Source organism: Serinus canaria, chromosome 4, assembly GCF_022539315.1.
Source record: "Serinus canaria isolate serCan28SL12 chromosome 4, serCan2020, whole genome shotgun sequence".
Classification (NCBI taxonomy): domain Eukaryota; kingdom Metazoa; phylum Chordata; class Aves; order Passeriformes; family Fringillidae; genus Serinus; species Serinus canaria.
Window position 1 is genome coordinate 14,809,429 of NC_066317.1, and position 20,038 is coordinate 14,829,466.

The 20,038-nt window shown below is 42.5% G+C and overlaps 1 protein-coding gene across 5 annotated transcripts in view; it reads right to left on the bottom strand.

Moving 5' to 3' along the window:
- Positions 1 to 20,038, bottom strand: part of SMAD1 (SMAD family member 1) — a 62,527-nt gene that overhangs the window by 24,561 nt on the left and 17,928 nt on the right. Inside the window, exon 1 of one of the 5 annotated variants that reach the window (XM_030239357.2) lies at positions 18,615 to 18,800. The exons of 1 other annotated variant lie outside the window; for it this stretch is intronic. The gene's annotated coding sequence lies outside the window, so the exon portion shown is untranslated. Of the gene's footprint in view, positions 1 to 1,594; positions 1,618 to 18,350; positions 18,472 to 18,614; positions 18,801 to 20,038 lie in introns of those variants that run through there. 3 more of the 5 variants (XM_030239359.2, XM_030239358.2, XM_050973714.1) reach the window with 3 other exon arrangements.

Below are 20,038 nucleotides of genomic sequence, written 5' to 3' on the forward strand. Positions count from 1 at the left end.
CAGGCTACATCTACCTACACTTCAAACTGGTACATCCCATTTCTTTTATGCTAAGAACTGTATTTGAAATAATAATGTCAATGCAAGGGAAGATTTGCATGAGCCTGGGGCAAGTTTAAGAATTTGTTTTGTTACGTGGGCATGTGCTATACTGTTAAATGAACTGAAAACTCCATTACTGTCACTGACTATACTCCAGGTATACTTTATCCTTACATGCACTGTAAAGTGCTCTATTAAAATGCTGTGCTAGTTTAAGAACTGAATTACCAGAACCCCAGTGCAGTGCTTTAAATGTTTGTAACTGAGTTATTCCCAATTTATATATAGTCTGTATCTCAATCAATACTCTTAAGTATCTTTTTTCTGCACTTTTCAAACAAAAGATACAAGTTCCACACACAGAAATTACAAGTTCCAGTAGTTTATCAAGTAAAGCTTTCTCCTCCACTTCCATTTGAATTAAACAGAAGAGATTTAAAAGGCTTGAGTTGAAGCACTAATAAAGGAGGAAGTACAAAGTCTACATTTCGACCCGAGCTTCATTCAACATTGATAATGTTTGCAGATATGGTTCTACCTAGGCCTGACCCATTTTTCACCCAGCTACTTGCTGTGAAAAAGGAGAAGTCCTGTCTGCCAAGACTGTAAGTTCACACCAGTGCCTGAAAACCCATCCCTAACATGGGCTACTACGCGGGCTCTGCACAGACTAAGATGACTCTCGGATGCAGCCCCAAGCAGTCAGACCAAAGGAACAGATTCTCTGAAGTTTTTGGATCAAATCCTGCAGCACACACATATTCCACTCCCACAATCATGCACTCCAAAACAAGTTTCACCCTCACCATCAAAGCTATGGTGGCATCTCTATGGCAACAGCTGCTGGGAGCAGGAGGAAGAGCATTAGGCACAGTGCTTGGAGGTGAGCTCGGAAATAACACAGCTCAGCAGGACCCAGCTGGGCACCAGCCTGCAGCCAGGGATTCCTGCTGAAGTCCTGCCTCCAAAACAAAGCCTAAGCACACCCCAAGCCCTGAACAAGCAGCAAGATAAGGGAAGGGGGACAAAACTCACAGGCTGCTGTACACTAGTTTCTCTAAGCTCCAAAACCAATATTAAGCTAAAAAAAACCCCATAAAACAAACAACCAGACAAAGAAAAAAACAACAATAAAACCAAACAAATAAAACCCAAACCACAATGTATGTGGAGATTTTTGTTTCCAAGAAGCAGAGAGCTTGTCTGCAGGGCTGAGCCCTTGCCAGTACATTCCATTTCCCTTTCTGCCACTCTTGGTTTCTGCACTGCATCATTTCCTGTATTACTTCTGCACAAAGTGGTCTTATCAGCTGGAAGTGCAAAATAAAGATTAAACCACGAGTCAGCAGATGACACAGTCTGCGTGTTTGTTCCCCAAATCCACGTGCCCTTCTGGGAAAGTGGGAGTTAGTATTTCCAGCAGCTAAGTGACCACCGGCCCTGGAAGGGTCTGTTTATTCACAAGGTAGGGATGAGACAGAAACCTGGGCCAAACAACAGAACACTCTCCAAAAGGCATCTGGCATCAGTTTAAAGGAAATTGAGTTGTTACCCACTTATCAGACGCTCTCTACACTTCCAAACCCATGCACTTTTTACTACGTGTTCTGTCTGCTGATGGATGTGTTGGAATCAACAAACTCCTTTCAAATCCCGATGTTGTTTTATTTGTCTTCCTTCTCCGCTGCTGTCTTTTTTGTAATCTTTGGATTAACACACAAACCTGTATGCAGCCTATAAAAAAATAAGTGAACATTATATCTCTATATATATCTGTTCCACCAGCCTTGTATTTAAACAAACACACTGAGAGTGAACTCCTATTTTTCTGTCCCTCAAACAAAATATATTTACTCCATCAGCAACACAAAGCAGACATTAAAATATTCAATGAGAGTGCTTTCAAATTCCCACAGGAGATCCCATAGGAAACTGTCCCACTTTGCATAAATGACTGTTTTTATGGGTGGAGAAAGGGTTTGGACAATTAGATGATCCTCTCCCAGAGGGGTGGATGGGGGAGGAAAACAACTTCTAGCCCAAGTTTCAGGCAAACAAGAAATGACTCTAACTCTTCTACTAATTTCATTATTTGTATTACAGGCTCAGTGATGCAGGCAAAAAGGATCCTATTAAATATTTTTAATATATGCTTAGCACAGTTAGACATAAAAATGGGCAGGAACCACAGTGAGGATAATTGTTAATAGAGAAAACTGTCTAGTCTATGACTACATTTTAAAAATCCAATTTATCTTAGTCAACATACTTCTTCCCAGCATCCATTACTTAGTAACACTATAAAGAAATAACACGCAGAGAGATTTTAATTTGCTTCTTTAAAAATATTTAGTCATTTACCCTCTCTGAGAGAGACATATTATCAGCAACTCGTGTAATCAGTACAATATTTAGACCTTTTTTAAAAAAGAAACCAACCCAAACAGATTTTGGCATAGAAGGCAGGGAGCTGTCTCTTTATTCCAGCAGGAATAAATACAGTTTCCATGTATTACTAAAAGGCATGAAGTCTAAGCAGCTGCAATGCTAGAATGTGTAACAACATATTGTGCACTAACTTAATCTAGCTCCCTATTCTTGGAGCAAGTAGCAAAACTTTTCAATTTCTTTCTTCAAGTAATGTGATTTGTGAAACAGAAAAGTCCAGAGCCTTCTGCTGAATTACCTTTCTTTTAGTCAACAAATTCTTTCTTTGCACCTTCTTATGGCAGAAGATCAGATCTTGCTCAGTTTGGAAAAATGCACTAAACCTGGTATAAACCTCAGTAACATTACAACACAGATGCAAAAAGAAAGCACATTTCACATCAGAGTGCTGTAGAACTCATTAGAGAGCTGACAACCTGACTTGGCTTCCTTGGTAGGTTTGGAAAAGACAAGAAGAAAAAGGAAAAAAATTAACTCTTTTATGTTGTCTTGGCATGGCAGAAAGAATTAAAAAACCACTGAAATATGTGATCCTGTGTTCTGATATACAACACATCGAACACAGCATTGTTGAAAATACCTCATTGTACCTAACAGAGTAGGCAAGGTTTTTCCTGACACTGCCTTGGACTCCCTTCCTTACCTGGACCCAGCAAGGGCCAGGAGGATGGGTATCTGCAGCCTGTTCTGTGAAGTAACCTCTGCTCCAGCCCAAAATACCCACTCTGTCAGAACTCCTCTTGGGCCATCCCTTGTGCTATTTGGCTGAGGCACTGCCCTTCCAAGAAAATCTCCCATGTATCACTGTACAGCCCTCAGGGAAAATCCTGTCAGATACCCACAAACACCCTTTAGTTCAGCAGGCGGGAAGAGCAAAATGAAACTGCAGGGGCAACGTAGGATTTACCAGTGGAGGGGAGGAGGGCAACAAAAACCCAAAAGCCCATTGCCCTGTTAGTCCAGAGCATGAAGGGATAACCTCACACTATCAGAATCTGCCAGCTTCTCCCCAGTGCTCCCCAAAGTTCAAACCAAGAACACAGTGTTCGGCCGGTTTCTACAGTGATCCGCAGCTTTTCTTCCGCTCGCCTCCCCATTGGCTTCTGGCAGACAAGGCACTGCTCCTTGCCCTTGAACACTCAACTATCATGACTGCAAGAGTAAGAAACAATAGCAAATTCTTACAGCTTTTCTGGATTTGAAGGTACTAGATTTGCCAGATTTATGGTAACTTTGCTGTTGCTTCCCCAGAAAAAATACCCGCTTTCCACAGACATTAGATACGAATCCTGTGTTACAATGTAACTAAAACGGCACAGAAGTCTTTCTAAGCAAGTATAACGCTGTGAGAAAAGAACATGGCAAAGGTTCTTTCCCAGTTTTAACAACAATCAGACCTGCCCTTGTCCTGGTTTAGAACAGTTCTTCCCAATATCTTTGCAACAGTTTTGACCCACTGAAAACCATACTCCTGAAAACAAATTTAAATACCATATCCTTCATATGTTTTATCTCTACCATGTTTACAAAAACCACTAACACTATACAGCCTCTTAAGTGATCACCAGATCCTCAAATCCTGCCTTTTTCACCAGAGGTGAATAACACACTGTTGAATTTTACTCATTCTTGCATTCAGATGCATGTGAGATTCCACTAAGTCACAAAACACCAGCTCTTCCTTTACCGCCTGCTGGTCTCCTTGCCGTGCTTATTTTATATATATTTTATATCACCAAGACTACAGGAAAGAACTAAAACCAAGTTTGCCAAGATAGTTGTTCAGGAAGCTGGGTAAGCCTGGTGCACAGCAGGGCTAGTACAAGTAGGATAGATCAAAACATCCACCCAGGTGTGCACAAACCCCTTCTGGTGTCAGCCGGACTGAATCGGATGTGCTTTCAAAGATTATCTCTAAAACCGCAGCCTAGTACTTTAACCAAGGTCAGGAAGGAACTGTAACTTGATGATTCAGTCAAAACTCTGGCACAGATGGGACTGCAAAATATGAACTTCACTGAAATAACCTATAGGATGAACACAAGACTGTGAATCACAAAACTTGCCAGAATAGTGTTCATAAGGTGGTTTGTTTTTTTTTTTCCTTAATGTTGTGCAGGAAGAGACTCTTCATTCTTCACTGTCTCCAAGCTAAAGACCTCTTAAAGAAATCCTCAAACTATGGCAAGACATTCAAAAGAAAAACATATCCAAAGAAACAGTAGTCCAGAGACATTATGAATTACCAGCCACTGCAGGGGGTATTTCATTGTGCATCTTTGGGGCAGGTTTATTCATTTCATTTGTGCTCTGTTGTATTAAACTCCACACACTGTCCCACCAGGACGCTAAGAGCACTCAGGAGCACAGGACCAGCCAAGGATCTCGGTCGGCATTGTTAGATGACACAGACCAAGTCCCAAAAATCCAGGAGAACCTCTAAGACCAGTCTGCAGCACTGGCCATGGCTTTGTGAACATCCACCTATAAAAGTAAGTTAGAAGACCTTTTCTAAAAGGTGAAAATTCTGGGGAAAACAGATTTTTTTTTCCCTTTCATCATAAAATTCCTGTGTAACTCCCTTTTTCCACAAAGACCATTCCCTTTCCTGACTTTTTGAACTGTCTTTAGAAAACAGGTGTTGTTTACAACAATAACAAACACACATCTGTGTGGGTGTGTTAATACACACAAAGGCAGGATAACTGAAACCTCTTCCTATATTTAGATCTGTCTGGTCAGCTCTAATTGCATAATTTAATCAAAACCCTCTCCAAGGGAAACACATCCATATTCATCACAGGCATCAAAGGAAACATCTTTACAAACTATATCCTTTTACAAACCAACACATGGTCCCACATCACTTGTCCAATTGTTGAATTCCTCCTTTGGGAAGGGCACGGAATTTAATGTCTTTTTATCAGCTCAAAAAAGCATTTCCCTCCAATTCATCAGCACAGGGCGGGAGGAACTTCCTTCACAGGTGAGATGCGGAAAATTTACTGACATGTCACTTTCAGGGGGTTTTTTAGGCAGTTAAAACATACATCTGCAGCATAAAGGAAAACCTTTAAAACAGAAAAGAAAGAAAAATGCCCATCACCACTCAGGCATCAAAATTTTTGAGTAAAGCTCATAAAATGCAAAATGTGTTTTGTCTTCAGAGAACAGGACAGTCTAGCACAGACTGCATGAATTTAAAAAGGGGTTTGTCAGCCCCAGCCAGAGCAGTGCTCCAACAGGGTATATTTTAAGGAGGGGAACCCCACCAAATGCTCTCCAGTTATGCTCAGCGGAGGCAAGTCACTGCTCCTACAAATGATTCATTTCACCAAGAGCCTGCACCAATACAGTTACATCAGCTGCATTTAACCACTTCTAAAGACAGTGACCCAGACCTCATTTATCAGAGATTAAGTAAAGATGTTAAATTACAGCTCAAGATCCCAGCTTTAAAGCAGAATCCTTCACCAAATCAAAGGATGACAAAAACTGAGAAGAAAAATTACTTATTCACTAATAACAGAGTTATTGGGTCAAGCCTGAGCAAAGCAGAACAAACTGATGAAAATTAAATCAAAAAAGTAATGCTAAATTAAATTTAAAAAGTAATGCTAAATTAAATAAATCTTTCCACAAACTAGTCCTCCACCCACCATTTAAGCACCGTAAATAAGAATAGTCAGTTTGCCAATGCTGAAGACATTTCTGGGCATTTCATGAGATGCATGCTTTCTTTACTTTTTTAAAGGATTCCTCCAGCTTTCCTCAATTTAAAGGATTCTTCCGGCTTTCCTGGTTTTTGCCTTATCTGTAAAAACTAAAGAGCTAATTTTTTGCCTTTAAACAACTTTTAAAACACTGTACCTTCTTCATGTCTTTAAAATGTCCATGTTGAATTTAATCAAGTGACCTGCAATTCACAACTACCATTCTGGACAGAGAAAGTGTTTAAAGATGACAAAGCTTTCCAAGCCAAGTTTATACAACTCAGACACAAACACCAATATTTACCCCACTTCCACCATCTGATGAAACATTCTTTAATTACAGCATGCCACGAGTGGCCCACTGAAAACAGGGACTGGACTTCAGATGACACAAAGCCCAGTGTGCTCCAGGTCCTCAGGACACTGAGGAGCAGCTGCACAACCCCACCACAGCAAATACTCCGTGGCAGTTCCTAGGAATTTATCAAGCCATCCTACGTCACAGACCCTTTATAAATGGAAGATCACAGTGTTTATAGATGCTCCTTCAGCTTACACACAAGACAATTAAGCTCTTTAAAGTTTATGACTTACAGGCAAGTACAAATCAGGGATCCTCTTGACACCAAGTCAAGGACGCTTTGGGTTAACAAAGTTCAAAATACACCCACAAACACACATAAAGGGTTGATTGCAGCCTTTACCAGCAGTTGAGGTACAACTCTGAGTGTGTCAACATCAAAAACAGATCCAGAAGTCACAGACACACCTTTCCCCTCCCAAAAGGGCAAAACAAGGGTGCAGACATTCATGAGGAGTCAGAAAGATCCAAAAAACTGTGGGATGAGGCAAAAGCAGCTGTCATAGCCCTGTGCCAGAACATCTGCAGAATCTCACGTCAAACTGTTTTCTCATATTCCTGAGATCAAGGCTTTGGAGAGTTCTGTACAAAGGCTTCAACCCACAGATAGGAGCTGATAGTTAATACAGCAGTTGGGAACAGCATAGCTTGAAAGGAAGTGGGAGATATCCTCCTACACTGCTGACTGGGAATACAGAGGTTTTACAACAGGAGAAAAGGGCTGTAATCTGTCTGACTCCCTGGTTATCTGTAAGCTTTTCATGACTTTTGGAAGAGGAACCAAGCCACATAAAGAATTACTCAGTACCCTTCCCTTATCTGCAAGCTTTTCTTCTTAACAGAGCCTGTACGACTGCATATGGCAATAAGACAACCTATTAATCACTCCAGCATAATTTTTTGAGACCAGTTTGAAGTTTCAAAAAAGTCAGGTTTTGCAAAGCTGCAAGTCTCTTACAGCTGAGACACCGAAACACAGCATTTTCCAAACACCCCATGTTCTGCAAGGTCAGCAGCAGGCTAGCTTAAAACAGCCATAACACTTCCAAATTTTCCACTGCTGCCTGCTAGTGAACAAACAGTCACAGCTGGCCTGGTACTGAGGATGGACAGAAGAACTCCAAGTTCCAAAGAACCTGCCAAGACTACTTACTTCTAGGCTACAGGCTAGTGCAAGGAAAGAAGACACAAAGATTTCAGACTCCTTGTCTTTTAGCTATTCCATAGAAGTCTTTAATTCTGGGGCTGAAACCAGCACTCCCCAGCTCCCACAATAAGAAGCCTTTAGGCTCAAACAACCCTGACTTCTGGCTGGCCTGGAAGACTGAGAGTCCTCACGTCCCAAATCAGTGAAAGCAAGAAAGTAGGCAAAGGTGTGACAGAAAAAATCAGGAATATCAGACTTGAGCCAAAGCAGCCTGTCACCACACTGCCACTTCTTTCTCAAGTGCTCCCTGCTCACAAACCAGAGGAGATGCATTGGGTCTGACCATGAGCAAGAGTCATTCCTGATAAACTGGTGGGGAGAAGAGCAAAGGGAACAGCTATCCAGTCAACTGCAGTAAATTGCCCTGGAGCATTTATGCCAGTTATGCTGCTGCTTTCTGCAAAGAAGCCTCTAGCCAAACCAGAGATAAAAATGAGAAAGATGTTACAGTCAGATTCCCATGTTCTGGAGAGTTCCCCGGCACAGCAGAAGGCTACAAGAGAATTCAGTGAGTACCTCATTCCAGCACTTGGAAAAGTAGTTGCTCCTGCTGCTAGGGAAATACCTACAGTTTGTATTTTAAATCTGTAAATAGTCTAATTCCTTAAAGTTAAGAAATATACTACAAAGATGCAAGTAACAAAAATGAGTAAGGGCTCCTAAACACATTTATCATGTAGCACCAAAACAAATGCTTTCTAATTTTCTTTTGAGAAAATTGGATCACAAGCCAAAAATTTGAAAGTGATTTATGCAGTGGTGCAGAACCCAGGAAAGCTACAGACACTGCACTGGCTCACAGCACAGATCAGCTTCAGGTGTCCCAGCTGTCGTCACTGGCAGTGATTGCTGCTAACACCAATCTGCCTTTACAGAGGGGTTTTTAGCGGATTTAATATTTGCCTTTTCTCTGATTTCTTGATAATGCTGCTAACTGTACCCAGTTTGCCAATTGTTTCAAGTTATTTCATCCTCTAAAGAGGAAAATAAAGTTTCTGCTACCAAGAAGTTAAACTTGGACATTCTTTTCCTCCTGAGGGAAAACACTTGTCCTGTCTCACACAGCACATGCACTAGATGTGTTCTACTCATGCAGTTGCATTAAACTAGAAAAACATCTCTAAGACAGCTTGCAGTTTATACTAGCAAAACAACACTTGACCAGGAGAGCTTGTTGAAGTGTTGCTCTCCCTCCGTCCTCCCTCACCCCCCATAAAAGATACTGCACCATTAATCACTGTCATTTTCCTGCCAAGAGAGCTACACTGGGGCTTTGTGGCTGACGTAACTGCTGGCAGCCAAGTCTCTCCCCGCTAATCACCAACATAAGTATCTGGGAAAAAACCCCTGTAAATTAGACCTTTCTTTGGCAAGCACTTTAAGGAAGTCTTCATCTGGGAGTGCTCCAGCACTGCCTGTGACTGGCTACCTCCAGCAGCTGCCTTGGGCCAGCAAGGTCACAGGTCCACAAGCCAATGGGCAGCCCCAAGGGCTCACTTCCACCCAGAGAGAAAAGCAACTTGACTCCCTTGTGCCAGCCTTGGTACTGCAACACAACTTCCCCTGGACCTGCCAGTCAGTTCACCCTCCTAACTTGGCAGAACCAACATAAACCAAAAAACACCTTCTGCAGGATCAGCTCAGAGCACCAAAGTCATCCAGGCAGCCTACACGAAGAAATTCATGCCTGGGACTGAGAGAAACCCAGCTTTTAAGAGTTCTTTCCATCTCAGGGAGCTGCCACCCTCAAACTTTAAGTGATATCCAGGTCAAAGATGAGCTAACACTCAGACACGAGTACTTCAGCTGATTTACAAAACCTGTTCTCATCCCCAGAGCAAGGAGCCCCGCCTTAGCTGGTTCTGAATAACCAAACACTTCTGCAAGTAATTCAAGCCCCCTCTACTGCCACTGCCTTCTGCTCTAGTAACTACAGCAAAGTTGGGGAAAAAAGAGCAATTTCATATCCATCTATCCAAAAATACCACACACTGCAGAGCTTTAACCCAAGAGCATTTATAAAATATTTTCCACATGAAATATAACACGACACATTACAGAAACTATAATTGCATTAGCCTAAGTTTCAAGCTAATAAAGACAAAGGCTTTTCCTTTGGCTACTACATCCAAGAGAAAGCACTTAACACTGACACTAGCTAGCATGGATAATAAAGGGCCTGTTATTAAATATGCCAGACTGTAAAGCCAGCAGCAGGCAAAAATGCAGAACAGGAAACTGCAACAGTCAAGATGGCAACCTATATGTAACTCAGCTGTTTCAAGACATTCAGCAAGGTCAAAATTCACATTTTTCACTGCATTCACCAGGTAATTAGCAGAACTAAGATGATGACATCACCAAGGTCTGTTCGTTCTATCTATCTATCTGTCTATCTTTCTATCTGTCTACCTACCTTCTTGGTGATAAAAAGAAAAAAGTGTCTGACAAGAGCAAAGAGCAAGAGACTGTGTGAAGGGAGATAAAATTCTGGTCTTGGATGTTGGAGACTCATGGTAAGACCTCAGCAAAGCCACTCAAGTTGGGTCTCTGTCTTTCCCATCTCCCTCTTCGCTCCCTGTACAGAGAAGCAAGCACATGCTTTAGATGTGTTTGGGATTCCTGGAATACTACCACACCTTTGAAATGAACCAGTGTAATGGCATGTGCATACAGCAATCCCTGAAGCCATCATGTACGTGTTGGCAGGTCTTTTGAGGGTCAAATAAATTTCTAATCTACTTTATTCACTGTTGGGACAAAACAATAGAGCAGTTGTCACACAACTGGAAAAACAGAAGTTAACCAGATATGGTCCTGGACAACTTATATGGCCATGATTGAGCAGGGGGCTGGAGCAGATGAGCTCCAGAGGTCCCTTCCAATCTCAACCGTACTGTGACTCTGGGAAACTCCCAAAACAACCGCCTGCCAATTAATTTGGTCACACTTCAGAAAAGCAACTGGTTCAAGAAAACTGGATAGAACTCCACTTGCCTTGGCACAACTACAACGTCTCATCACTGAGGGAGGGACTGAGCTCTGCTTGCTGTGCACAGGCAGACACACAAGAAAGCTGCTTTCTCCCCGATTCTGACCACTTCAGAGAGTCCAGAAGCCTTCTGAATTGCCTCACTCTTCCTCCCTTTATGGTTGTACACTTGAAGTTTGGCTTCATGTATGGCTTTGTTCAATTACAACACAAGTCCTCATCACTGTCCCCTTGCTTCACAAACAGCCCTGGTAAGAAGCCACTTTTCCACCCCATTTTTCACTGCTTGTGAGCTACTGGAAGATTCGGATCTACAGAGGTTCCCATCCCATGCTCATCACTGTAGCACCAGATACCTTAAGCAACCATGACTAAGCCCTGTCATGTTCACATCCTGTTTGTCTCCCAGCCCATCTGCAAAGGCAGGATGGATTATTTTATTACACCTGGAATTAAGTCAACAGGAAAAAAAAAAATCTTGTAGTCTGTAGTTTTACTAACCTGAATAAAGCCCTTCCTATATTAAAATAATTCCAAACCCACCTTCCTCAAAGTATATTTCAGCCCAGAAACCATAACAGTGGTAAAAATATGTCAAATTTCACACCAGAGCATTTAGGTACCAAAAGAAAGACCCTTCATCAAACAGAACTGTGTTTCATTAATGAGCCAGTTTTAGTCACTTCTCAGGACCTGGGAACAGAATCTACACTCCTAAGCAGGTGCTAGTGTGTGGCCTAACTTGAAAGTAAATTTCTTGCTTCATGTAAGACAGCTCAGAAACCCTTGGAAAAAAGACAACTGGCCAGCAGCGAGCAAGGGTGTTCTGCCAATTATTTTGTCCTACCAAACCACGATCAGAGTTTGTTTTACATCTTGGGAGGGCTGAAAAGAAAAGGACAAGGAGTTAAAAAACAACGGAGAATAATAAAAACCCAACCCATACATTTTTTGCTATTCTTCAGGATATAATTCTGGATAAATCACAGGGACACCCCAGAAATTTAAACCATCAACTGAAAGAACAGGAGATGTCAGATCCACACCACCTTCCTCACTCACTCTTACACATATTACCATGCTTATCTTGGCAAAATTTTGGGAGCCCTCTCTCCCCTGCCACGGAAAATATGTCCGATTACAAGCTACGTATTTTTCCCTCAACAGATCAGTTGAATGAAGTCTTTCCTAGTAAGATGCATGTAAGACAACAAGGGCACTTGATTAATTCCTCTCACGTCAATATTCAAACGAAACCTAACAGATACAAAGGTGAAATACACTGGCAGAATGAAGTCAAATATGCAGCTCATTAACAGCATCTGACCAAACAGCAGATGTTTCCTCCTCCTATCACCCTTAGGAACACATTTAAGGGGAAGCCACAATTTGTTGCAACATGATTCTCCAGTTATTTACTTCATCTTTAATCAAAACTGATTTCAAGCACTTAAACAGCATTTAAGTATTTATATATAAATAGTTACTACATACACAGACCTCGATAAATTTACAGTCTCAACTATATATAGGTGTAGCCTACCTTTATCTGATCCAAACAATTTAACTTTCAACAGCAGTGATATTGTTTTAGGTATTCATTTGTGCACACACACATACAGCATACCTATCCACTTGAAGGATCCTATATACACACACCATTGTAAGACTAAAATATATTTAAGAGTCTCATGCCCTGGTTTCAACATGCTACACCAGACAGAATGCTGATATAATTTTCAATGCCTTAAAATGCTTGAAATCACAAGTCCTAAATTATTTACAAAAAAATATCTCAGTAATTTAATCTTTCATGTCAACACAGAAGAATGAGATACCGGTTTGCAGTGTTGAACAAAGTAAGAAAGAAAACCAAGTAGAGGTATCATCAACTATGGTCACTGCATGTACCAATCAATCTGAATGTACAAGATTCTCAGAACTCATGGGAAACCTCTCAACCTGCTACAGAAGTGGCAAGTGTGTGCACATATGCTTTTTTTGCTTTCATCTACTTAGATATGCCCAAACATGTACATCAGTCTTGCCACCTCTGTAGAAGAAACTCTGTAATGCTGCAAACCCTGAAATCCAAGTTCTGCTCAGGGATGAAATCTGTATTGAGCTGAAATCTATATTTTCAGCTTCCCCTCAAACATGAACCAAGTACTGAAGGAAGCAAGTCTATCAGTCAAAACTGGAGGGCAGACGAGATTCCTACACCCATACTGGGGAAAGACACAAGGAGACAGTGAAAACTCTCATGATTCTGTCTATAATCACTTCAGCACTACAAAAAATTTTAATGGGTATCTTATTTTCAAGTTACCTAATATTGGATTGATAGCCCATAGATCACTTTGATGTGGATTGGCATTTTAGTAGTTTTAATGACAAAAACATGCAACAAGTGATATACTTCTGAATACCATTAAGTGCTATAATTCAGACTGTCTACACTGGCTTAGACAGTCTCATCTGCTGCCATGTTGGGAAGAGTTCCCTTTATAAGTACAGAAATATGAAATACTGCTTCAGAAATCACTGGTGAACCACATTAATCATTTGCTTACATGCCAACTCAACATAATAGTTGGGTTTGGATGATACTGCTTTGAACAGTGCCTAAATATAATGACTTATATAAAGACATGTTTAAAAATAATTTGTTTTTCTCCTTGTACTCTAGACTTTGCCTGTGCATGCTGGAGAAAGGATGAGGGAAGAACCAAATGGGAGATTGGTGACATCTGCTCTAATATCACTCTCCCGAGTGGATAACACACATTGGAATTAAAGTGACGTAGTCCACAACAATTACAAAATTATGTTAGAACAACCAAATTGTGCAAGTGCTCAGAATAGCTCTACTGGTCAGCTTCCCTACACTGGAAAGTCTAGAGACAGGAAGAAAAAAGCTTCAACTCTTGATCTATACTCAGCTTCTACACAGTCTCCCAAGACAGCAGTTACCAGAAGAGTACAACTGAGCAAAACAATCCGTGCTTGCAGAAAACCCTTTGGAATCCACTGATGGCTCAGCCCAGCTGCTGTCTGGCACTACAGCCCCACGACCCTTCCACCAGAGCAATCCCACTGCCACAGTTCCCCACACATCCTTCCACCTTTCCCCCCAAAATAAAAAAAAAATCATACAAATGGACCCATCCCCACAGCTCGACGGAGTTTGGCATTTCACGTGAGGAACACTTGGACTCACACAGCCTAATCAGGAGTACTGTGCTCAACCTTTGCTCCCATTAAACTGGGAGGAACTTCCAGGGCCAGCACATGCAGGTGAGAGAATGGATGCAGGGAGAGAATCCTGTATGATCTGGGGTCATTCTAGAAAATGGTTTCATTCCTTGAAATCAGCATACCTTATGAAACATCTGCTTTCTCCATCCCATTAAAAAGCACGTGGGGCATCCTCCACTCAAATATACAGCAACCCCAAAAGCTTCTGTAATGCAAATTACCATTTGTCTGAGGAGAAGGATAGGGATCTTTGTGGCAGTCAATAGCCAAGGCTGTCCTCACCCCTAAATCCACCCTCTGTAAAGCCCTCCACAGAAGGCCCAATGGAACACTTTCTCTGGTTATTCCAAATCTTGAAAAGTAGCAACATTCTAATGGAAACAGTTATACCCCAGACTGCGGGGATGCAACACTAAAACTTTAAAAACATCAATTTACAATACCTTCCTTCCCACCCCAAGCAAAACCCTCCATTCTAATATAAAAATTCTCTCTGCTGTTCTACAGCTTGAGCAAAATAGCTTGAGAATTGCAAGATGCCTGTGTAGATGAGCCTGTAAGTCACCAGCATTTCAAACCTCATTTGCCAAGCTGGGGTTTGTAGTTTAAACTCGAATTTTCCACTCAGTACATTTCAAAGGAAAACTTCTAGGAACTGCATATCATCTTTTAATTATTAAGACTGGTATGCATTCAATTTTATACTATACACAGAAGAAAGGCCAGTGGAAGAACATTAGTCTGCTCTTACTACAGGGAAAAACAGTGAAGTTTTTATGGACAGAACAGATTTTTCCCCACTCTGAAAGCAAAACTGAGTGAGTTTGTCATGAAAACCTAAACCAGAAATTAAAAAAAATAACCAGAAACAAAACCAACAAAAAAACAAAAGCCCCACATATCGGTAAGATCACTTAATCAACCATAAAGCAATTTGTGCAATCCAACTTTCATTTTCACAGATTTTATGGCTCTCTCTCCGACAGTTTCTTCATCTGCACTGACACAGCAGAAGACAGCTCCACATCCACGTTTTAAAAGCCACTGCACTCCAAAGTGAGCTTTAATTCTTTATCTGCCACTCAAAAAGCACCTTAGCTAAAGCATATACTCTTGAGGTGCAACTGAACCTGGAGACTAATAAATCTCTTACCACTAGCGACCATTTATTTTGTCTGCTTCACTTGCATGCCTCAAAATTATTTTTTAACTTATATTCATGACTAAAAATAAGGTGCATTTCTTTCTGGGCTGAGAGAACCTCAGGAGATTAAAAACTCACACCACTACAGGTATGAGGAGGTGGTTTAAACACTAACAAATGCAAAACTCTCAAATCCCCAAGCAGCAGACTGACTAGCAGAAAGAAGAAAAAAAAAAGTCATTTTTGCAGGACTTTTCCCAAAACACATCATAGTGACTTTAGCAGCAGAAACAGCAAGACTTAAGATGCTAAGTATTTAGCAAAAATTTTACTACCTGTGGCATGCTATTTTCTAGGGCTGTTAGAGGAAAACACAAATCTGAAGCCTCAGTTGTCTTCACTAAGAAAAGTGACCTATGCCAATTCATATTCAAAATTACAGTCTCTGGTCTAGAAGTTTGGCCATAGAGTTCAAGAAATGACTAAAATGCTCCATCTTATACAAGTACTCAGATCTCCAGGAATGTTTTAACAGGCAGTTACAAACTTGAGTGGGATAGAAATACTAGGATGAAAAAATCCAAACAATTGGTTTGTTTGCCTGTTTGTTCCTTTTGATATCTGATAGCACAGTCAGCAGGTAAAGTCTAGCTGATCCTTTAAAAAAGGATGTATAAATTTCAGAGATTCACTCACAACCACTTCCCCACTCATACATTCCCTAGCTGCATGTGCCTTTGTCTATCTCAGCTCCTAAGGACTGCAAGGAAGAGGTTGAGAGTTAACCTAAACTGGTTCAGCTTTTACTCTTCACAGGGCCACAAACTTTAATTCCAACTACTCTTTGCATAACTTAAATAACACACACGGTGCTCTCTTTATTTGATTCTTAAACCAGCCATATCTGAAGCACAATGGGACATGTCACAGACACTTGCTTCGCTGCCCTCATAATATGGTTTAATTATGATGACTGAACTAACAGGCTCACATCATAGACTTTTACAGGTTGACCCTGTGTCATCCTGATGTATCATTTTGCACCAGTTCAGTGCTGTAAATCAATTTAAGATCTCCAGCAGGTTGAAAAGGCTGGTAATGATGCTTTCTCTGCAGTCTCTGGGGACTCCACATTATACACAACTTACATTATTTATAAAGCTGAGATGATGCCTCCATTAGGCCTGTAAGACTACTCAAATGATATTTTACTCACACAGCTTGGGCTGCACAGAGCAGAGTACTGGCAATATGTAATATCTAGTGCATTCATGCTTTAATTAAAAAAAAAAAAAAAAAACAACCAAACAGTCATAACCGCTTCATTTTTAAAATTTAAATCTTTATAGCAAGCAAAGATATTCATAGTTTCATCTGAATAATTTCCCAGTAGTCAGAAACACACATAGCACTTTTATTAACCTCTGTATTGTTTTTCTTCACGTTCAACTCTTTACTTCTGTTTTCAAACTACAGAGGAAAAGCAAACACCAAACTCATCAGTTTTCAAATATTTGATTTGATAGTTACTATTTATATGAAAACAGAAAGATCTCCATCTGTTTACTCAGTCACTTCTCTCAAATGTATCAGATCATCACATCTTCAAGGGTACACAAAAAAGCAAGTTGAAAGAACAGAGTAGGAAAAAAATGTATTTGATTACATACCCAATGGTAATGGGGTCAAAACAGATGCAAGGACAAATCCCTACCCTTAGGGTAACCTGATCATGCCTTGAACTGATCATTTCTCATAGCTGTGGAAGCCTTCTGGATCACCCAAATCAAGGGAAATTTCTCTCAAGTGCCTACTTACAGTCTGAAGTAAATTGCAAGACTTCAGCCCTAAGACCACAGCAAGGACTCCAAAAAGGGTCAGATCGCTCTCATTTTCATAGTGATGTTCTTCCAGTCACAACAGAGAAGGGAGCACTCAAAACTTGCACTAAAATCCAATGAGAACCTTGAAAAAGCTTCACAGTAAACTTAGATTCCCTCAAATGATTTGTTCCTATTGTTTGAAATGACAAGGTTCATGCAGTAAGCCACATGAAGAATTACAGACACACACCTGCAAAGAAAAGTGTTCTCCATGGACTCCACAGTTTTAATTCTTACTCCTGAATGCTGCTTAAAAATACACATAACTATCGGAAGAAAAAATTTTAAACAAGTTTTCTTTTTCTGACTTCCCCTCTGAGTGCAAAACAGATTCAAACTATCAGCTATGACAGCTCTTTCCTAAGAAGCCTGTTAGTTTTAAGGTGCAGTATCTTTGAACACTGACATCCATTAAACACTGACATGTTTCAGGCAATGAGCTTTTCCATTTCCCTGTATCTGAAATACACATCTACTTTTACTCCTCCCCATCTGGCTCGAACAATACTGTTTTTATTAGCCTCTGTTGAAAATACTTCCCCAAATAAAACTGTAGACATGCAGTGAGCATCATGTTATCCTAAAATACACCGAAATAATGATTAATTTTCAGAATAAGCTGTTATCCAGATACTGTAAAAGCAAACTGTAAGGTCGGACCACGTACCTTCTTCAGATTGATCTACTAACAAAAGAGCAATCACAGCAACCCTGCCTCGGTCAGAACTCGCTCTGACTTCAGTTTATATTTAAAAAAAGAAAAAAAAAAGAAAAAAGTCAGCATTTGGCCCAGATCGTTTCGAACGCATGACTGAATATTTCCACACCAGTAAATTTTAATAAGCTTTAAAGATCTATATTCAGGATAAGATTACTTGGCTGTACGAGTATATGAAGCAACTATACTGAAGAGGGGGAAAATCTCAAACATCCAAACCCTCTAACAGGGAAAAGAAAAAAAAAGTGAACTTTCCTTGACCTCTAAGCACAGATTTGTCATTAAAGAAGAAAGAAGGGGAGGGGAGGGAAAAAAAAAAACAGGAGGGGAAGGGGCTGCGGAAAGAAAGGAAGGGGGGAAAAAAGAAGAAAGAAGATAAATTGGAGGGAGAGGGACGCGGCCGGGCCGAGGCGGGAGGCGAAGGGCTGTTCCCGCACACACAAAGGCAGCCCCGGCCCCGACCGGCGGGGCTCCGCCGCGTCCCCGCGGGCCACGATGGGGCCGAGGCCGGGGAGGAGCCGCAGGACGGCGGCTTCCCGGCAGGGAAGGGCTCTGCCGCCCGCCGGGCCCGGCGCGGCACCTACCCACCAAGTTGGAGCCGGGAGCGGTGCCCGCCGGGCCGCCGCAGGGACGCCATCATGCCGGGGAGGAGAGCGGGAGCGCAGCGCTGCCCGGAGCCGCTCCCGCCGCCGGGGACCACCGCGGCAGCGCCGGGCAAGGAGCGGGGAGGAGGAGGAGGAGGAGGAGGAGGAGGAGGAATAGGAGGAGGAGGAGGATGCGCGGGCACAGCCGCCCGGCGCCGGGGGCAGTGAGAGGGTAGAGGCGCGGGGGGAACGCGAAGTTGTTACCGGCTGACGGACAGTGACGGGCGGCCAGCAAGCAGCTCCTCCGCGCCGGGATCGGGATCAGGATGGATGTGGCCCGGCTGGCGTCAGGCGGCCGGAGCCGCCCCGCGCCGCTCACCGGCACACTCACACACACACTCACATACACACACGCACCGGCCCGGCCAGGGATCCTCCCCAAATTCCCGCCCCCGCCGCCGCGCCGCCGGGTCCCGCTGGGAGCGCTGCGCCCGCCGCCGGAGAGCGGCCCCGGCACGGCACGGCACGGCACGGCACGGCACGGCACGGCACGGCACGGCACGGCACGGCACGGCACGGCACGGCCGCTGTGTGCCCTAACCCACAGCACGGCCGCTGTGTGTCCTAACCCACGGCACGACCCCCGCCCCGGGTGTGAGCCTCCTCCGGTATCCTCAATGCGGCTTAAAAGGTGTTTCTGCCCCGCCGGAGCGGCTGGGGAGCTCCGGCAGCGGAGTTTCGGGGACAGCGACAGATACTGTCGGAGTTAAAGTTAATTCCTGATGGAACAGGATTATGTCCTGCCGCTTGCCACAGGTGATTCAGCCTTGACTTGGTCTAGTCTTAATAGTGAAGTAATTGCAGTAATACCTGCCAATGACAGAGCACTCTCTAGCCCCAGGTGTTTTACACGTGGACATCCTCCTGCCCATAGGTGTTGCTGCACTTAGTCCTCGCTCATGCGAGTAGAGCCATTACAGTGCGTGAGGCTTCTTGGGCAGTCACAGCCACAGTAATGAAGCCTCACGCCGCTGTCCCTCTGCCTTCAACTCCATTGGCACCTGCAAGTGTCAGCTCCAAAGTGGAACTGGCTGAAAGTTTGGAGCCCACATGTGGAAGGGCGAGCCTCTCCTGCCTGCTCGCAGGATCTTTACAGTAGGCAGGTAAGTGTTGCACAAGCAAGATTGAACTGGAACTGATTCTTTAACAAACACTTTGGCTTTTACCCAGTCATCGTTCCTGGAAGGAGATTTGTAGCAACAAGTGCAAGATATTTCTACGTGGCAAAATATTCTGATACAGCTATATGCATAATTATATCCCTATACTTAGGCCAGTAAATTTTCACATGTATAGGCAGTTCTGGTGTGACTTTAAACTCATTTTAAAATCCAGCAACACTGAGGCCTGGAGGACTGAAGGCCCTGAGAGTTTTACCTGATGAACAGTTGTCCTGCCCACCCAGGTGCATTATGAGTCTGAAGACACAGAACTGGAATGGCTTGACCAAGGTCAGAGAAGGAGCAGCAATAAAAAATACCCAGGTCTATGCCTGTGACGGTATCAGCGCTTCTTTCTAACTTCATAAACTAAAATTCATCCATTTCATTGCCATGTAAATACCACATAAATTGCAAACAGGTGAATTGTACTATATTGTTAGGTATTATGCTACAATAATAGTAGAG